Source organism: Salvelinus alpinus, chromosome 17 (assembly GCF_045679555.1).
Source record: "Salvelinus alpinus chromosome 17, SLU_Salpinus.1, whole genome shotgun sequence".
Lineage (NCBI taxonomy): Eukaryota > Metazoa > Chordata > Actinopteri > Salmoniformes > Salmonidae > Salvelinus > Salvelinus alpinus.
Window position 1 is genome coordinate 28,257,863 of NC_092102.1, and position 14,368 is coordinate 28,272,230.

General features: G+C 45.5%; 1 pseudogene; it reads left to right on the plus strand.

The window, feature by feature from the left end:
* The first annotated feature begins 228 nt into the window (after positions 1–228).
* LOC139541851 (polyhomeotic-like protein 2) overlaps positions 229–14,368 on the plus strand; it is a 44,611-nt pseudogene continuing 30,471 nt past the window's right edge.

Genomic DNA, 14,368 nt, shown 5'->3' on the forward strand with positions numbered 1-14,368 from the left:
TGTTTGTATGTGTGTGATGTACAAGGATACAACCGTGTGTTTGTAGGTGCCGTACGGCATGCACAACGTGTGTGTGTAAGCATCTGTGTGTGTGTACTCATGCAGGTGGATGTATTTGTCACACATCAGTAGATGTTCTGCCTGACGCACTCCTATTTGGCAGCCGTATGGTTGCACCCCCCGCTATGCAGTCGCCGTGGATTGTGAGAAATGGAGGCGGAGGGCGCCATGCCAAATGAGGCCCAGGGCCCGGTGGCCGCTAGCGCCAGGAGCAGCAGTACGACTCCCAGTAACACCAGTGTCACCACCAGCCTGGTCACCACGAGCAGCACTGGGAGGCCAACACTACCCTACATCTCTGTCTATACTGGGATCCCAGACAGACAGACTCTTCAGGTACACTAGTAGCCTACGCATGTTTTTTTCTATCTCTCAAAATCCTGTGCAGTATGGTGGTAGTTCAACCTTTGTCTGGTAGTTGCTGTTGTTTTCTTCACCATTGCAGCTTGTGAATTTGGATGTTTTGTTGCATCACAACATCAACAAAAATAGGATTGTGGAATAAAGTGACTTTTCAAACATGTAATGCTGCCAATGTCTTCAGAAAGCAATACTGTTGTAATAGGTGGTGGAGTTTGTAAAATGTTATGAAATGGTTTTGAAATGGATTTGATCCTCAGCCCTGCTCAGTGGTGCAGATCAATCTGAATTTGCCAGGTCTTTAGTAGCCATCTAGTAGCCAGTTTAAGACCTAAGTCTTAAGATCAGGGGTTGGAAGCGAACTAATTTTCCATTCGTTTCGTTCTGAAAAGAACGCTTATTTTTTGCGTTCTGTTCCGACCAGCAAAATAAAGTTCGAATCCCAAACAATTACCGGTTTATATAGTATATAGTATATATATTTTAAACCTCTGAAATCATTATTGTTTTTGCATTAAGCTCAACATTAAATTACTTCACCAATCATGCAGTGCTGATAGAGCAGCTTGCTATGGAGCGGGCAAAGTATAGCTCAGTGAGTTGTTTAGTTGGGTGATGGAAAGACAAGTGTAGGGCATGAGATGCAACAGAAATTTTTCTGGTGTGGAGAAGAGCGAGAGATGGTGGAGGAGGAGGGTTGGCTTGAAGCGCTGGGAATCTTGTGATGACATACATTATCTGAATTAGGCCCACAGAATTATACCTACGGAGGAGCGGCTTCTTTGGAAGAACTTTGAATGTCTTTGACTTCAGAGTTGGCTTAACGCTGGTCCAGAGCTAGCTAGCAAGCTAAGAAGCATGTGTGTACAAAGCGGCACCAGAATTAAAAACACGTCTTACGTTTTTGTAGTTAATAAATCCAATGTGAAATGTGCTAACTATAGTATCCATAATTAGCACTGAAAAAGTTAATCCATCCTTCTCTAATTAAAAATCTCTTTCCCTATCTTCTGAATCACATTTGTAATGTCAGTAGGTTACAGCTATGCTTTGGAGGGGAGGGGCAGGTAGCATACATGCACACACACTGGCAAAGATTTGCAGCTGTCAGGCAGACGCTGGAAGAGGTTTCTGATTGACAAAGGGAGGGCTTTGCATAGGCGCTTTGTTATATTTTATGTGGGACTGGAAAAAAAAGCGAGGAACGTACAAGAACGTTATTAAGCAGCGCTTGGAACCGGTTTAGGGAACAGAACTAAAAACTGGAAAAGAAAGACTTTTTTCAAGGAATAGAATCAGAACCGTTAAAAAAAAGAACATGGGAACAGGTTAAGATAATAATAATAATCATCATCATCATCATCATCATCATCATCCTTATCATAATAGCTTTGTGTACAGCGCTTTTCAGGTAAAAGTGCTTCACATAATAAAACAATAAAACATATATAAAAGTACTACAAAAAAACTAACAGGAGGAGGAAGGAGAACTAAAAGGAGAACTAAAATCATACATTGAAATCGTACATTAAAAGCATCTTTCTAAAAGTGTGTCTTCATCAGGGATTTTAAAAGAGGCACTGAAGCTGCAATCCTGATATCCTCTGGTAGACCATTCCAAAGTCTAGGGGCCCTAATTGCAAATTCACAGTCTACTTTAGTTTTCAACCTAGACTTTGGAATGGTCAACCTTTCCCTGCCAGAAGATCTCAGGCTGCGTCCTGGCTCGTAGAGAGATAAAAATCTGAGATATAGGATGGGGCTAAACCAAGCCTTAAACGTGATTAGTACAATTTTAAAATCTATTTTAAACATGACTGGTAGCCAGTGGAGAGAAGCTAAAATAGGTGTGATATGGTTACATTTTATGGTGCCTGTTAAAAGCCTAGCTGCAGCTTTTTTTTAACTAACTGTAGATGATTGAGTGATTTCTGACTGAGACATGTATGCAAAGAGTTACCGTAATCTAAGTGTGAGCAAATAAAAGCATGTATAACTTTCTCCAGATCAGTGACTGAAATAAAATACTTGACTTTAGCTATATATACAGTACCAGTCAATGGTTTGGACACAACTACTCATTCAAAGGTTTTTCTTTATTCTTACTATTTTCTACGTTGTAGAATAATAGTGAAGACATCAAAACTATGAAATAACACATATGGAATAATGTAGTAACCAAAAAAGTGTTAAACAAATCAAAATATATTTTAGATTTGAGATTCTTCTCCACCCTTTACCTTGACAGCTTTGCACCCTCTTGGCATTCTCTCAACCAGCTTCATGAGGAATGCTTTTCCAACCGTCCTGAAGGAGTTCCCACATATACTCAGCACTTGTTGGTTGCTTTTCCTTCACTCTGCGGTCCAACTCATCCCAAACCATCTCAACTGGGTTGAGGTCGGGTGATTGTGGAGGCCAGGTCATCTGATGCTGCTCTCCTTCTTGGTCAAATAGCCCTTACACAGCCTGGAGGTGTGTTGGATCATTGTTCTGTTGAAAAACTAATGATAGTCCCACTAACCGCAAACCAGATGGGATGGCGTATCGCTGCAAAATGCTGTGGTAGCCATGCTGGTTTGTGTGCCTTGAATTCAAAATAAATCACTGACGGTGCCACTAGCAAAGCACCCCACACCATCACACCTCCTCCTCCTTGCTTCACGGTGGGAACCACACTTATGGAGCTCATCCGTTCACCTACTCTGCATCTCACAAAGAACCAAAAATCGCAAATTTGGACTCATCAGGCCAAAGGACAGATTTCCACCAGTCTAATGTCCATTGCTTGGGTTTCTTGAACCAAGCAAGTCTCTTCTTCTTATTGGTGTCCTTTAGTATTCTTTGCAGCAATTCGACCATGAAGACATGATTTACGCAGTGTCCTCTGAACACTTGATGTTAAGATGTGTCTGTTTCTTGAATTCTATGAATTATTTATTTGGGCTGCAATCTGAGGTGCAGTTAACACAAATTAACTTATTCTCTGCAGCAAAGGTAACTCTGGGTCTTACCTTCCTGCGGCGATCCTCATGAGAGCCAGTTTCATCATAGCGCTTGATGGTTTTTGCAACTGCACTTGAAATATGAAAAGTTCTTGAAATTTTCCGAATTGAATTAATGTCTTAAAGTAACGATGGACTGTCATTTCTCTTTGCTTATTTGAGCTGTTCTTGCCATATTATGGACTTGGTCTTTTACCAAATAAGGATATCTTCTGTATAACACATAATTCTTTTTTTTACTACATGATTCCATATGTGTTTTTCCATAGTTTTGATATCATCACTATTATTCTACAATGTAGAAATAGTAAAAATAAATAAAAACCCTTGAATGAGTAGGTGTGTCTAAACTTTTGACTGGTACTGTATGTATATATATAAACTCAACTGCATTTATTTTCAGCAAACTTATCCAAGATGGCATAGCAGTGGGGATGTCTGTTTTGATTGTCTTGTCCCGTCCCTTGTATACATCGTTTTTCTAAGTATATACTTCGTAATTATTTGTATTATTTTTTAAATCTCATTTTCCATCTACGGACTGAACATACTCTCCTGCTAGCCAGCTAACTAGCTACTAGCTAGTAGTCAGTTAGCCGCTGCTAGCGGTCATCACCGTTAACCCGGACTGGCTGCCTCAGCCCAGGCAACTCCTGCCAGCCTGCACAGCGCGATATCTACCCAGAGCACATCGGACTGCTTTTCTCTACCACATCTCCGGATTCCTACTGCAATGTCTGAATCTTTACTCCGTCTAATGTCTCTGTCCCGAAGCAAGCACCAGTTAGGCTGGAGCTAGCCTCGAACTAGGCCCATCTCCTGGCTAGCCGAAGAGATTCCATCAAGCAATCCCTGAGCTTCAATTACCTCTTTTGCCAATTGGCCTGGACCCTTTGCTGCCGCCACGGAGCCCCGCCGATCCATCATGACTGGTCTACCAACGTAACCGTCCGAGGGGGTTTCTGTCCCGAAGCAAGCACCAGTTAGCCTGGAGCTAGCCTGGAGCTAGGCCCTTCTCCCGGCTAGCCGAAGAATTACACCAGATAATTCCTGGCCGTCAATACCTCTTCTGCCAATTGGCCTGGGCCCTTTGCTGCCGAAACGGAGCACCGCCGATCCATCACGACTGGTCTGCCAACGTAACCGTCCGAGGGGGTTTCAACAGACTCTCCTGTTGCGACCTTCCCCTGAGGCCCATCTGCTAGCCTGCTGCTAGCCCCGGGCCTGCTAGCTGTCTGAATCGCCGTGTCTCCAGCCCGCCTAGCTACTCACTAGACCCCATGATCACTCAGCTACATATGCCTTGTCCATTGCTGTTTTGGTTAGTGATTATTGTCTTGTTTCACTGTAGAGCCTCCAGCCCCGCTCAATATGCCTTAGCTAACCCTTTTGTTCCAGCTCCCACATATGCATTGACCTCACCTGGTTTAAATGGTGTCTCTAGAGACAATACATCGCTCATCGTCTGAGATCCCCAAAGAATGGAAAGCTGCTGCGATCATCCCCCTCTTCAAAGGGGGAGACACTCTAGACCCAAACTGTTACAGACCTATATCTATCCTACCCTGCCTTTCTAAGGTCTTCGAAAGCCAAGTTAACAAACAGATCACCGACCATTTAGAATCCCACCGTAACTTCTCCGCTATGCAATCTGGTTTCCGAGCTGGTCATGGGTGCACCTCAGCCACGCTCAAGGTCCTAAACGATATCATAACCGCCATCGATAAGAGACAATACTGTGCAGCTGTATTCATCGACCTGGCCAAGGCTTTCAACTCTGTCAATCACCACATTCTTATCGGCAGACTCAATAGCCTTGGCTTCTCAAATGACTGCCTCGCCTGGCTCACCAACTACTTCTCAGACAGAGTTCAGTGTGTCAAATCGGATAGCCTGTTGTCCGGACTTCTGGCAGTCTCTATGGGGGTGCCACAGGGTTCAATTCTCGGGCCGACTCTTTTCTCTGTATACATCAATGATGTCGCTCTTGCTGTTGATGATTCTCTGATCCACCTCTACGCAGATGACACCATTCTGTATACATCTGGCCCTTCTTTGGACACCACTTAACCTCCAGACGAGCTTCAATGCCATACAACTCTTCTTCCGTGTCCTCCAACTGCTCTTAAATGCAAGTAAAACTAAATGCATGCTCTTCAACCGATCGCTGCCCGCACCTGCCAGCCCGCCCAGCATCACTACTCTGGACGGTTCTGACTTAGAATATGTGGACAACTACAAATACCTAGGAGTCTGGTTAGACTGTAAACTCTCCTTCCAGACTCATATTAAGCATCTCCAATCCAAAATTAAATCTAGAATCTGCTTCCTATCTCGCAACAAGGCCTCCTTCACTCATGCCGCCAAACATACCCTCGTAAAACTGACTATCCTAAAATAGCCCCCAACACTCTACTAAGCAAACTGGATGCAGTCTATCACAGTGCCATGCATTTTATTACCAAAGCCCCACCACTGCGACCTGTATGCTCTCGTTGGCTGGCCCTCACTACATATCCGTCGCCAAACCCACTGGCTCCAGGTCATCTATAAGTCTTTGCTAGCTAAAGTCCCGCCTTATCTCAGCTCACTGGTCACCATAGCAACACCCACCCGTAGCACGTGCTCCAGCAGGTATATTGCACTGGTCATCCCCAAAGCCAACACTTCCTTTGGCTGCCTTTCCTTCCAGTTCTCTGCTGCCTATGACTGGAACGAATTGCAAAAATCACTGAAGCTGGAGTCTTATAACTCCCTCTCTAACTTTAAGCATCAGCTGTACCTGTACACAGCCAATCTGTAAATAGCACACCCGACTACCTCATCCCCATATTATTACTTACCCACTTGCTCTTTTGCACCCCAGTATCTCTACTTGCACATCTATCACTCCAGTATTAATGCTAAATTGTAATTATTTTTGACTCTCGGGCCTATTTATTGCCTACCTCCCGACTCTTCTACATTTGCACAGACTTTACATAGATTTCTCACCTTTTTTATTTTGTGTTATTGACTGTACGTTTGTTTCTGTGTAACTCTGTGTTGTTGTTTTTGTCGCACTGCTTTGCTTTATCTTGGCCAGGTCGCAGTTGTAAAAGAGAACTTGTTCTCAACTGGCCTACCTGGTAAATAAAGGTGAAATAAAATTAATTAATTAATTAAAAAACTTAACATGTGTGAATATTTGTATGAACATAACATGATTCAACAACTGAGACATAAACTGAACAAGTTCCACAGACATGACTAACAGAAAAGGAATAATGTGTCCCTGAACAAAGGGGGGGTCAAAAGTAACAGTCAGTATCTGGTGTGGCCACCAGCTGCATTAAGTACTGCAGTGCATCTCCTCCTCATGGACTGCACCAGATTTGCCAGTTCTTGCTGTGAGATGTTACCCCACTCTTCCACCAAGGCACCTGGAAGTTCCAGGACATTTCAGGGGGGAATGGCCCTAGCCCTCACCCACCGATCCAACAGGACCCAGATGTGCTCAATGGGATTGAGATCCGGGCTCTTCGCTGGCCATGGCAGACATTCCTCTCTTGTAGGAAATCACGCACAGAACGAGCAGTATGGCTGGTGACACTGTCATGCTGGAGGGTCATGTCAGGATGAGCCTGCAGGAAGGGTACCACATGAGGGAGGAGGATGTCTTCCCTGTAATGCACAGCGTTGAGATTGCCTGCAATGACAACAAGCTCAGTCCGATGATGCTGTGACACACCGCCCCAGACCATGACGGACCTTCCACCTCCAAATCGATCCCGCTGCAGAGTATAGGCCTCGATGTAACGCTCATTCCTTCGACAATAAACGCAAAGAGGACAAGTACATTAGAGTGTCTAGTTTGAGAAACAGACGCCTCACAAGTCCTCAACTGCTTCATTAAATAGTACCTGCAAAACACCAGTCTCAATGTCAACAGTGAAAAGGTGACTCCGGGATGCTGGCCTTCTAGGCAGAGTTCCTCTGTCCAGTGTCTGTGTTCTTTTTCCCATCTTAATCTTTTCTTTTTATTGGCGAGTCTGAGATATGTATTTTTCTTTGCAACTCTGCCTAGAAGGACAGCATCCCAGAGTCACCTCTTCACAGTTGACATTGAGACTGGTGTTTTGCAGGTACTATTTAATGAAGCTGCCAGTTGAGGACTCATATCTCTATGTTTATTATCCATCTTTCATATAATTTTGTTATTTAGCAGACGCTCTTATCCAGTGCGACTTACAGGAGCAATTAGGGTTAAGTGCCTTGCTCAAGGGGCCATCAACAGATTTTCCATCTAGTCGGCTCTGGGATTTGAACTAGTGACCTATTGTTTACTGGCCCAATGCTCTTAATCCCTAAGCTATCTGCCACACTGTTCCTCTTTCCCAACTAGAACTGACTTTGCTGATAACTTCTTTATTGAGGAGTAATGTACTTACTACGACTGTGATATGTGCTAAATGTAATGTAAAATCCTGCCTCCATATTTATTTTGCTCCTTCTCCCTCTCTTTCGTTTTTTCTTTCTCTCCCCTCATTCTTTATCTGTCATTATTTCTTTCTGTTTATCTCGCTCTCTCTTTCTATCCCTCTCTCTTTGCAGGTGATGCAACAGGCGCATCATAGACAGCCCAGTACTTGCAGCAGATGTACGCAGTCCAGCAGCAACACTTCATGTTACAGACAGCAGCCCTCCAACAGCAGCAGCAACTGAGCAACGCTCAGCTCCAAAGTCTAGTCGCTGTGCAGCAGGTGTTTGTGTGTGTGTCTGTCTGTATTTGTTGGAGCGTTAGTTGTTAAGAAGTTAATTAGAAATCGGGTGCATATTAATGACCTTAATAATAGGGGGTGCCCTTTGAGCCAAACAAACCTATTCAAAAACAAATCAAATCAAATTGTATTTGTCACATACACATGGTTAGCAGATGTTAATGCGAGTGTAGCGAAACAGTGTCATTTATAGCATTTATGGTTTTAAGGGACATTTCAAAACAAGGCATAGGTGGTGTGCGCTTGCTAGCTGACAGACTGCCAAAAATACTTCTCCGCGCTGCCTTCCTTCCCTCCATTTTTACCTGCGATGGCGATGCTTCCTGTGGGCTAATGTGGGGCTAATGTGTGGATGGATGGAGAGTCCTCTGTGCCTCTCTCTCTCTCTCTCTCTGAGAATGCCCCAGGCTTCCTGAGCTTTGACAGTGATGAATGTATGTATACCTGGGAGACTACAAGGCATATACCAGTGTCAAGGGACCCACAGCACACAGCATACGTCATATACAGTACCTTGTCAGAAAGAACGGGTTTTGTTTTGTTTGGGGAAATGAGGGAAGGTCCAGAAACAGGAATACAAAGGTCGGCCATTTCCTAAACACACAGAGATGATAGCTCTCGCAGTATGTCCAAGTAAACACATCAGTTGAATGGAGTCAATGTCCTTGCCTGTGTCTCTGTCTCTGTCTCGCTATCCTGGCGTTCAAGGCATCGACTTTTGTTTAGAAATCTGTGAAAAATGACAGTGACATAGAAATGGACCTCAATTGGATGACATTGAATTGAGAGTATATCTTAATAGCACAGGAGACTGCTGAGGGAGGACGGCTCATACTAATGGCTGGAATGGAGTAAATGGAATGGTATCAACCACATGGAAAACATGTGTTTGATGTGTGCGATACCATTCCAGTTATTTAATTCCAGCCATTTCTATGAGGTCGTCCTCCCCATTAACATTTTACTGCAGTGGGCTAAATTAGGGTCACAGTTTCTTGGTAGTATTAAACAAATCTACTTTGAAACAAAAGTATACATCTCACACACATGGTTATGGGCTTAAAAAAAGAGGAAACCTTTACCATGTCGGATATAGAGTTGAAATGTATTACATTTAGCATTTGCATCTCAACATTACACTTTATATATATCACAGAAGACTGAAATCTAACAAAATCGTTTGATTTTCAGCACTTCTTTTATTTGTATGTTTATTAATTATGAAATTATGAAAAATATGAATAACGTTACAGACATGAGGCCACTAGAGGGCAATATGGTCATTTGACTGAAGGAAAGGGCTACGGTGCCGCCGGCCGCCTGTGCCCAGTAGGGATGGTTAATAGTTAACCTCTCTGATCAGTGGTCAGTGAATCGCGTATCTATCCTCCTAACAACATTGATTAAAACAATGAACAGTCCAGCATTGACAGTAGTCATTATAGCAGTAACACTTCACAGCGGTATAATGCTTTATAACTTGCTATAAGCATGTATGAGCCCCATTATGGGGGATTCCAAGATGGCGTAGCAGTCGGACGTGTGTTTTGTCTTGTCCCGTGTAAATAATCGTTTTCCTCGTTTTTTCCGTTTATATTTTAATCTCACTTTCCATCTACGGACTGAATATACTCTCCTGCAACCCCCAACACCCAATGTGGTACGGATCTGCTATTTTTATACTTTAGAACCGGAACCCCCATCAGAAGCTAGCCAGCTAACTAACTACTAGCTAGTTATCAGTTAGTCACTGCTAGTGGTCTTTACCGTTAACTCGGACACCAGCCAGCCTCAGCTTGGTCAATACATGCCAGTCTGCACAGCGCGATATCAACCCAGAGAATATCGGACTGCTTTTTCTCTACCAAATCTCCAGATTACTACCGCAAGCTCTGGACCTTTACACCGGATCAGATAGCTAGCTGCAATCTGAGTGGCTACTCCTGGCTAACGTCTCTGTCCCGAAGCAAGCAACAGTTAGCCTTGAGCTAGCCTCGAGCTAGGCCAATCTCCCGGCTAGCCGAAGAGGTCCTCCGGCTAATTCTTGTGCTACAATACATATTTTGCCAATTGGCCTGGACCTTTTTTTGCCGACACAGAGCCCTGCCAATCCATCACAACTGGTCTAAATCAGCTACAAGCTAATTTAGCCATTTTTTGCCGCTGCTAGCAGCTTTTACCTTCTGCACAGACACCAGCCCTGTTATTAGCCTGGATATTACTCACCAATTTACCAGCATCGGACTGTCTCTCGACAACAACGCCGGATTCCTGCCGTAATCCCTGAGCCACTACTTCTGATCCTAACAGCTAGCTTGCAGCTAGCGCAGCTAGCGCCACTGCCACGAAGCTAGCACCAGTTAGCAAACACAATTCTACAATTCACAACCTCTCTTTCGCCATCGCCATCCGGCTTGGATTCTCTGTCGACACGACCACGTCTGGTCTGCAGACGAATACCCCACCCGCTGTGCCCTCAACCGGCCTCCGTCTGAGCAGACCCCCTCCGTCTGAGCAGACCACCCCCCGGGCTACTAACTTTAAACGCCGCGTGCTAGCTTAGTGGAGGCCTCCCTGCTCCATCTACGGCTGCCCCCTGGACACTATGATCACTTGGCTACATAGCTGATGCCTGCTTGACTGTCCATTAATTCACGGTACTCCATTCTGTTTATTTGTGTTTTATCTGTCGGCTCTGTGCTTTAACTCAGGATCTGTGTATAGTTAATCCGACCCTCTCTGCCTAGTCGTCGCCATTTTTACCTGTTGTTGCTGTGTTAGACTAGCACCCTGTTATTGCTGCTGTTATCTTACCTGTTGTTTTAGCTAGCTCTCCCAATCAAGACCTGCAATCACTTTATGCCTTATTGTATGTCTCTCTCAAATATCAATATGCCTTGCATACTGTTGTTCAGGCTAGTTATCATTATCATTGTTTTGGTTTGCAATGGACCCCGTAGTTCCACTCTCCGTACCTCTGATACCTCCTTTGTCCCACCCCCCACACATGCGGTGACCTCACCCATTGAGACCAGCATGTCCAGAGATACAACCTCTCTTATCATCACCCAGTGCCTGGGCTTGCCTCCGCTGTACCCGTGCCCCACCATACCCCTGTCTGCACATTATGCCCAGAATCTATTCTACCACGCCCATAAATCTGCTCCTTTTATTCTTTGTCCCCAACGCTCTAGGCGACCAGTTTTGATAGCCTTTAGCCGCACCCTCATCCTACTACTCCTCTGTTCCTCGGGTGATGTGGAGGTAAACCCAGGCCCTGCATGTCCCCAGTCACCCTCATTTGTTGACTTCTGTGATCGAAAAAGCCTTGGCCTCATGCATGTCAACATCAGAAGCCTCCTCCCTAAGTTTGCCTTACTCACCGCTTTAGCACACTCTGCCAACCCTGATGTCCTTGCCGTGTCCGAATCCTGGCTTAGGAAGGCCACCAAAAATTCTGGGATTTCCATACCCAACTATAACACTTTCCGTCAAGATAGAACTGCCAAAGGGGGAGGAGTTGCAATCTACTGCAGAGATAGCCTGCAAAGTTCTGTCATACTTTCCAGGTCTATGCCCAAACAGTTCGAACTTCTAATTAAAAAAATTAATCTCTCCAGAAATAAGTCTCTCACTGTTGCCGCCTGCTACCGACCCCCCTCAGCTCCCAGCTGTGCCCTGGACACCATCTGTGAATTGATCGCTCCCCATCTAGCTTCAGAGTTTGTTCTGTTAGGTGACCTAAACTGGGATATGCTTAACACCCCGGCAGTCCTACAATCCAAGCTTGATGCCCTCAATCTCACACAAATCATCAAGGAACCCACCAGGTACAACCCTAAATCCGTAAACATGGGCACCCTAATAGACATTATCCTGACCAACCTGCCCTCCAAATACACCTCTGCTGTCTTCAATCAAGATCTCAGCGATCACTGCCTCATTGCCTGTATCCGCCACGGGTCCGCGGTCAAACGACCACCCCTCATCACTGTCAAACGCTCCCTAAAACACTTCTGCGAGCAGGCCTTTCTAATCGACCTGGCCCGGGTACCCTGGAAGGATATTGACCTCATCCCGTCAGTTGAGGATGCCTGGTCATTCTTTAAAAGTTACTTCCTCACCATATTAGACAAGCATGCTCCGTTCAAAAAATGCAGAACCAAGAACAGATATAGCCCTTGGTTCACTCCAGACCTGACTGCCCTCGACCAGCACAAAAACATCCTGTGGCGAACTGCAATAGCATCGAAGAGCCCCCGCGATATGCAACTGTTCAGGGAAGTCAGGAACCAATACACGCAGTCAGTCAGGAAAGCAAAGGCCAGCTTTTTCAAGCAGAAATTTGCATCCTGTAGCTCTAACTCCAAAAAGTTCTGGGATACTGTAAAGTCCATGGAAAACAAGAGCACCTCCTCCCAGCTGCCCACTGCACTGAGGCTAGGTAACACGGTCACCACTGATAAGTCCGTGATAATCGAAAACTTCAACAAACATTTCTCAATGGCTGGCCATGCCTTCCTCCTGGCGACTCCAACCTTGGCCAACAGCCCCGCCCCCCCCGCTGCTACTCGCCCAAGCCTCCCCAGCTTCTCCTTTACCCATATCCAGATAGCAGATGTTCTGAAAGAGCTGGAAAACCTGGACCCATACAAATCAGCTGGGCTTGACAATCTGGACCCCCTATTTCTGAAACTGTCCGCCGCCATTGTCGCACCCCCTATTACCAGCCTGTTCAACCTCTCCTTCGTATCATCTGAGATCCCCAAGGATTGGAAAGCTGCCGCGGTCATCCCCCTCTTCAAAGGGGGAGACACCCTGGACCCAAACTGTTACAGACCTATATCCATCCTGCCCTGCCTATCTAAGGTCTTCGAAAGCCAAGTCAACAAACAGATCACTGACCATCTCGAATCCCACCGTACCTTCTCCGCTGTGCAATCCGGTTTCCGAGCCGGTCACGGGTGCACCTCAGCCACGCTCAAGGTACTAAACGATATCATAACCGCCATCGATAAAAGACATTACTGTGCAGCCGTCTTCATCGACCTGGCCAAGGCTTTCGACTCTGTCAATCACCATATTCTTATCGGCAGACTCAGTAGCCTCGGTTTTTCTAATGACTGCCTTGCCTGGTTCACCAACTACTTTGCAGACAGAGTTCAGTGTGTCAAATCGGAGGGCATGTTGTCCGGTCCTCTGGCAGTCTCTATGGGGGTGCCACAGGGTTCAATTCTCGGGCCGACTCTTTTCTCTGTATACATCAATGATGTTGCTCTTGCTGCGGGCGATTCCCTGATCCACCTCTACGCAGACGACACCATTCTATATACTTCCGGCCCTTCCTTGGACACTGTGCTATCTAACCTCCAAACGAGCTTCAATGCCATACAACACTCCTTCCGTGGCCTCCAACTGCTCTTAAACGCTAGTAAAACCAAATGCATGCTTTTCAACCGTTCGCTGCCTGCACCCGCACGCCCGACTAGCATCACCACCCTGGACGGTTCCGACCTAGAATATGTGGACATCTATAAGTACCTAGGTGTCTGGCTAGACTGCAAACTCTCCTTCCAGACTCATATCAAACATCTCCAATCCAAAATCAAATCAAGAATCGGCTTTCTATTCCGCAACAAAGCCTCCTTCACTCACGCCGCCAAACTTACCCTAGTAAAACTGACTATCCTACCGATCCTCGACTTCGGCGATGTCATCTACAAAATAGCTTCCAATACTCTACTCAGCAAACTGGATGCAGTTTATCACAGTGCCATTCGTTTTGTTACTAAAGCACCTTATACGACCCACCACTGCGACCTGTATGCCCTAGTCGGCTGGCCCTCGCTACATGTTCGTCGTCAGACCCACTGGCTCCAGGTCATCTACAAGGCTATGCTAGGTAAAGTGCCGCCTTATCTCAGTTCACTGGTCACGATGGCTACACCCACCCGCAGCACGCGCTCCAGCAGGTGTATCTCACTGATCATCCCTAAAGCCAAAACCTCATTTGGACGCCTTTCCTTCCAGTTCTCTGCTGCCTGCGACTGGAACGAATTGCAAAAATCTCTGAAGTTGGAGACTTTTATCTCCCTCAACAACTTTAAAAATCTGCTATCCGAGCAGCTAACCGATCGCTGCAGCTGTACATAGTCCATCTGTAAACTACCCACCCAATTTACC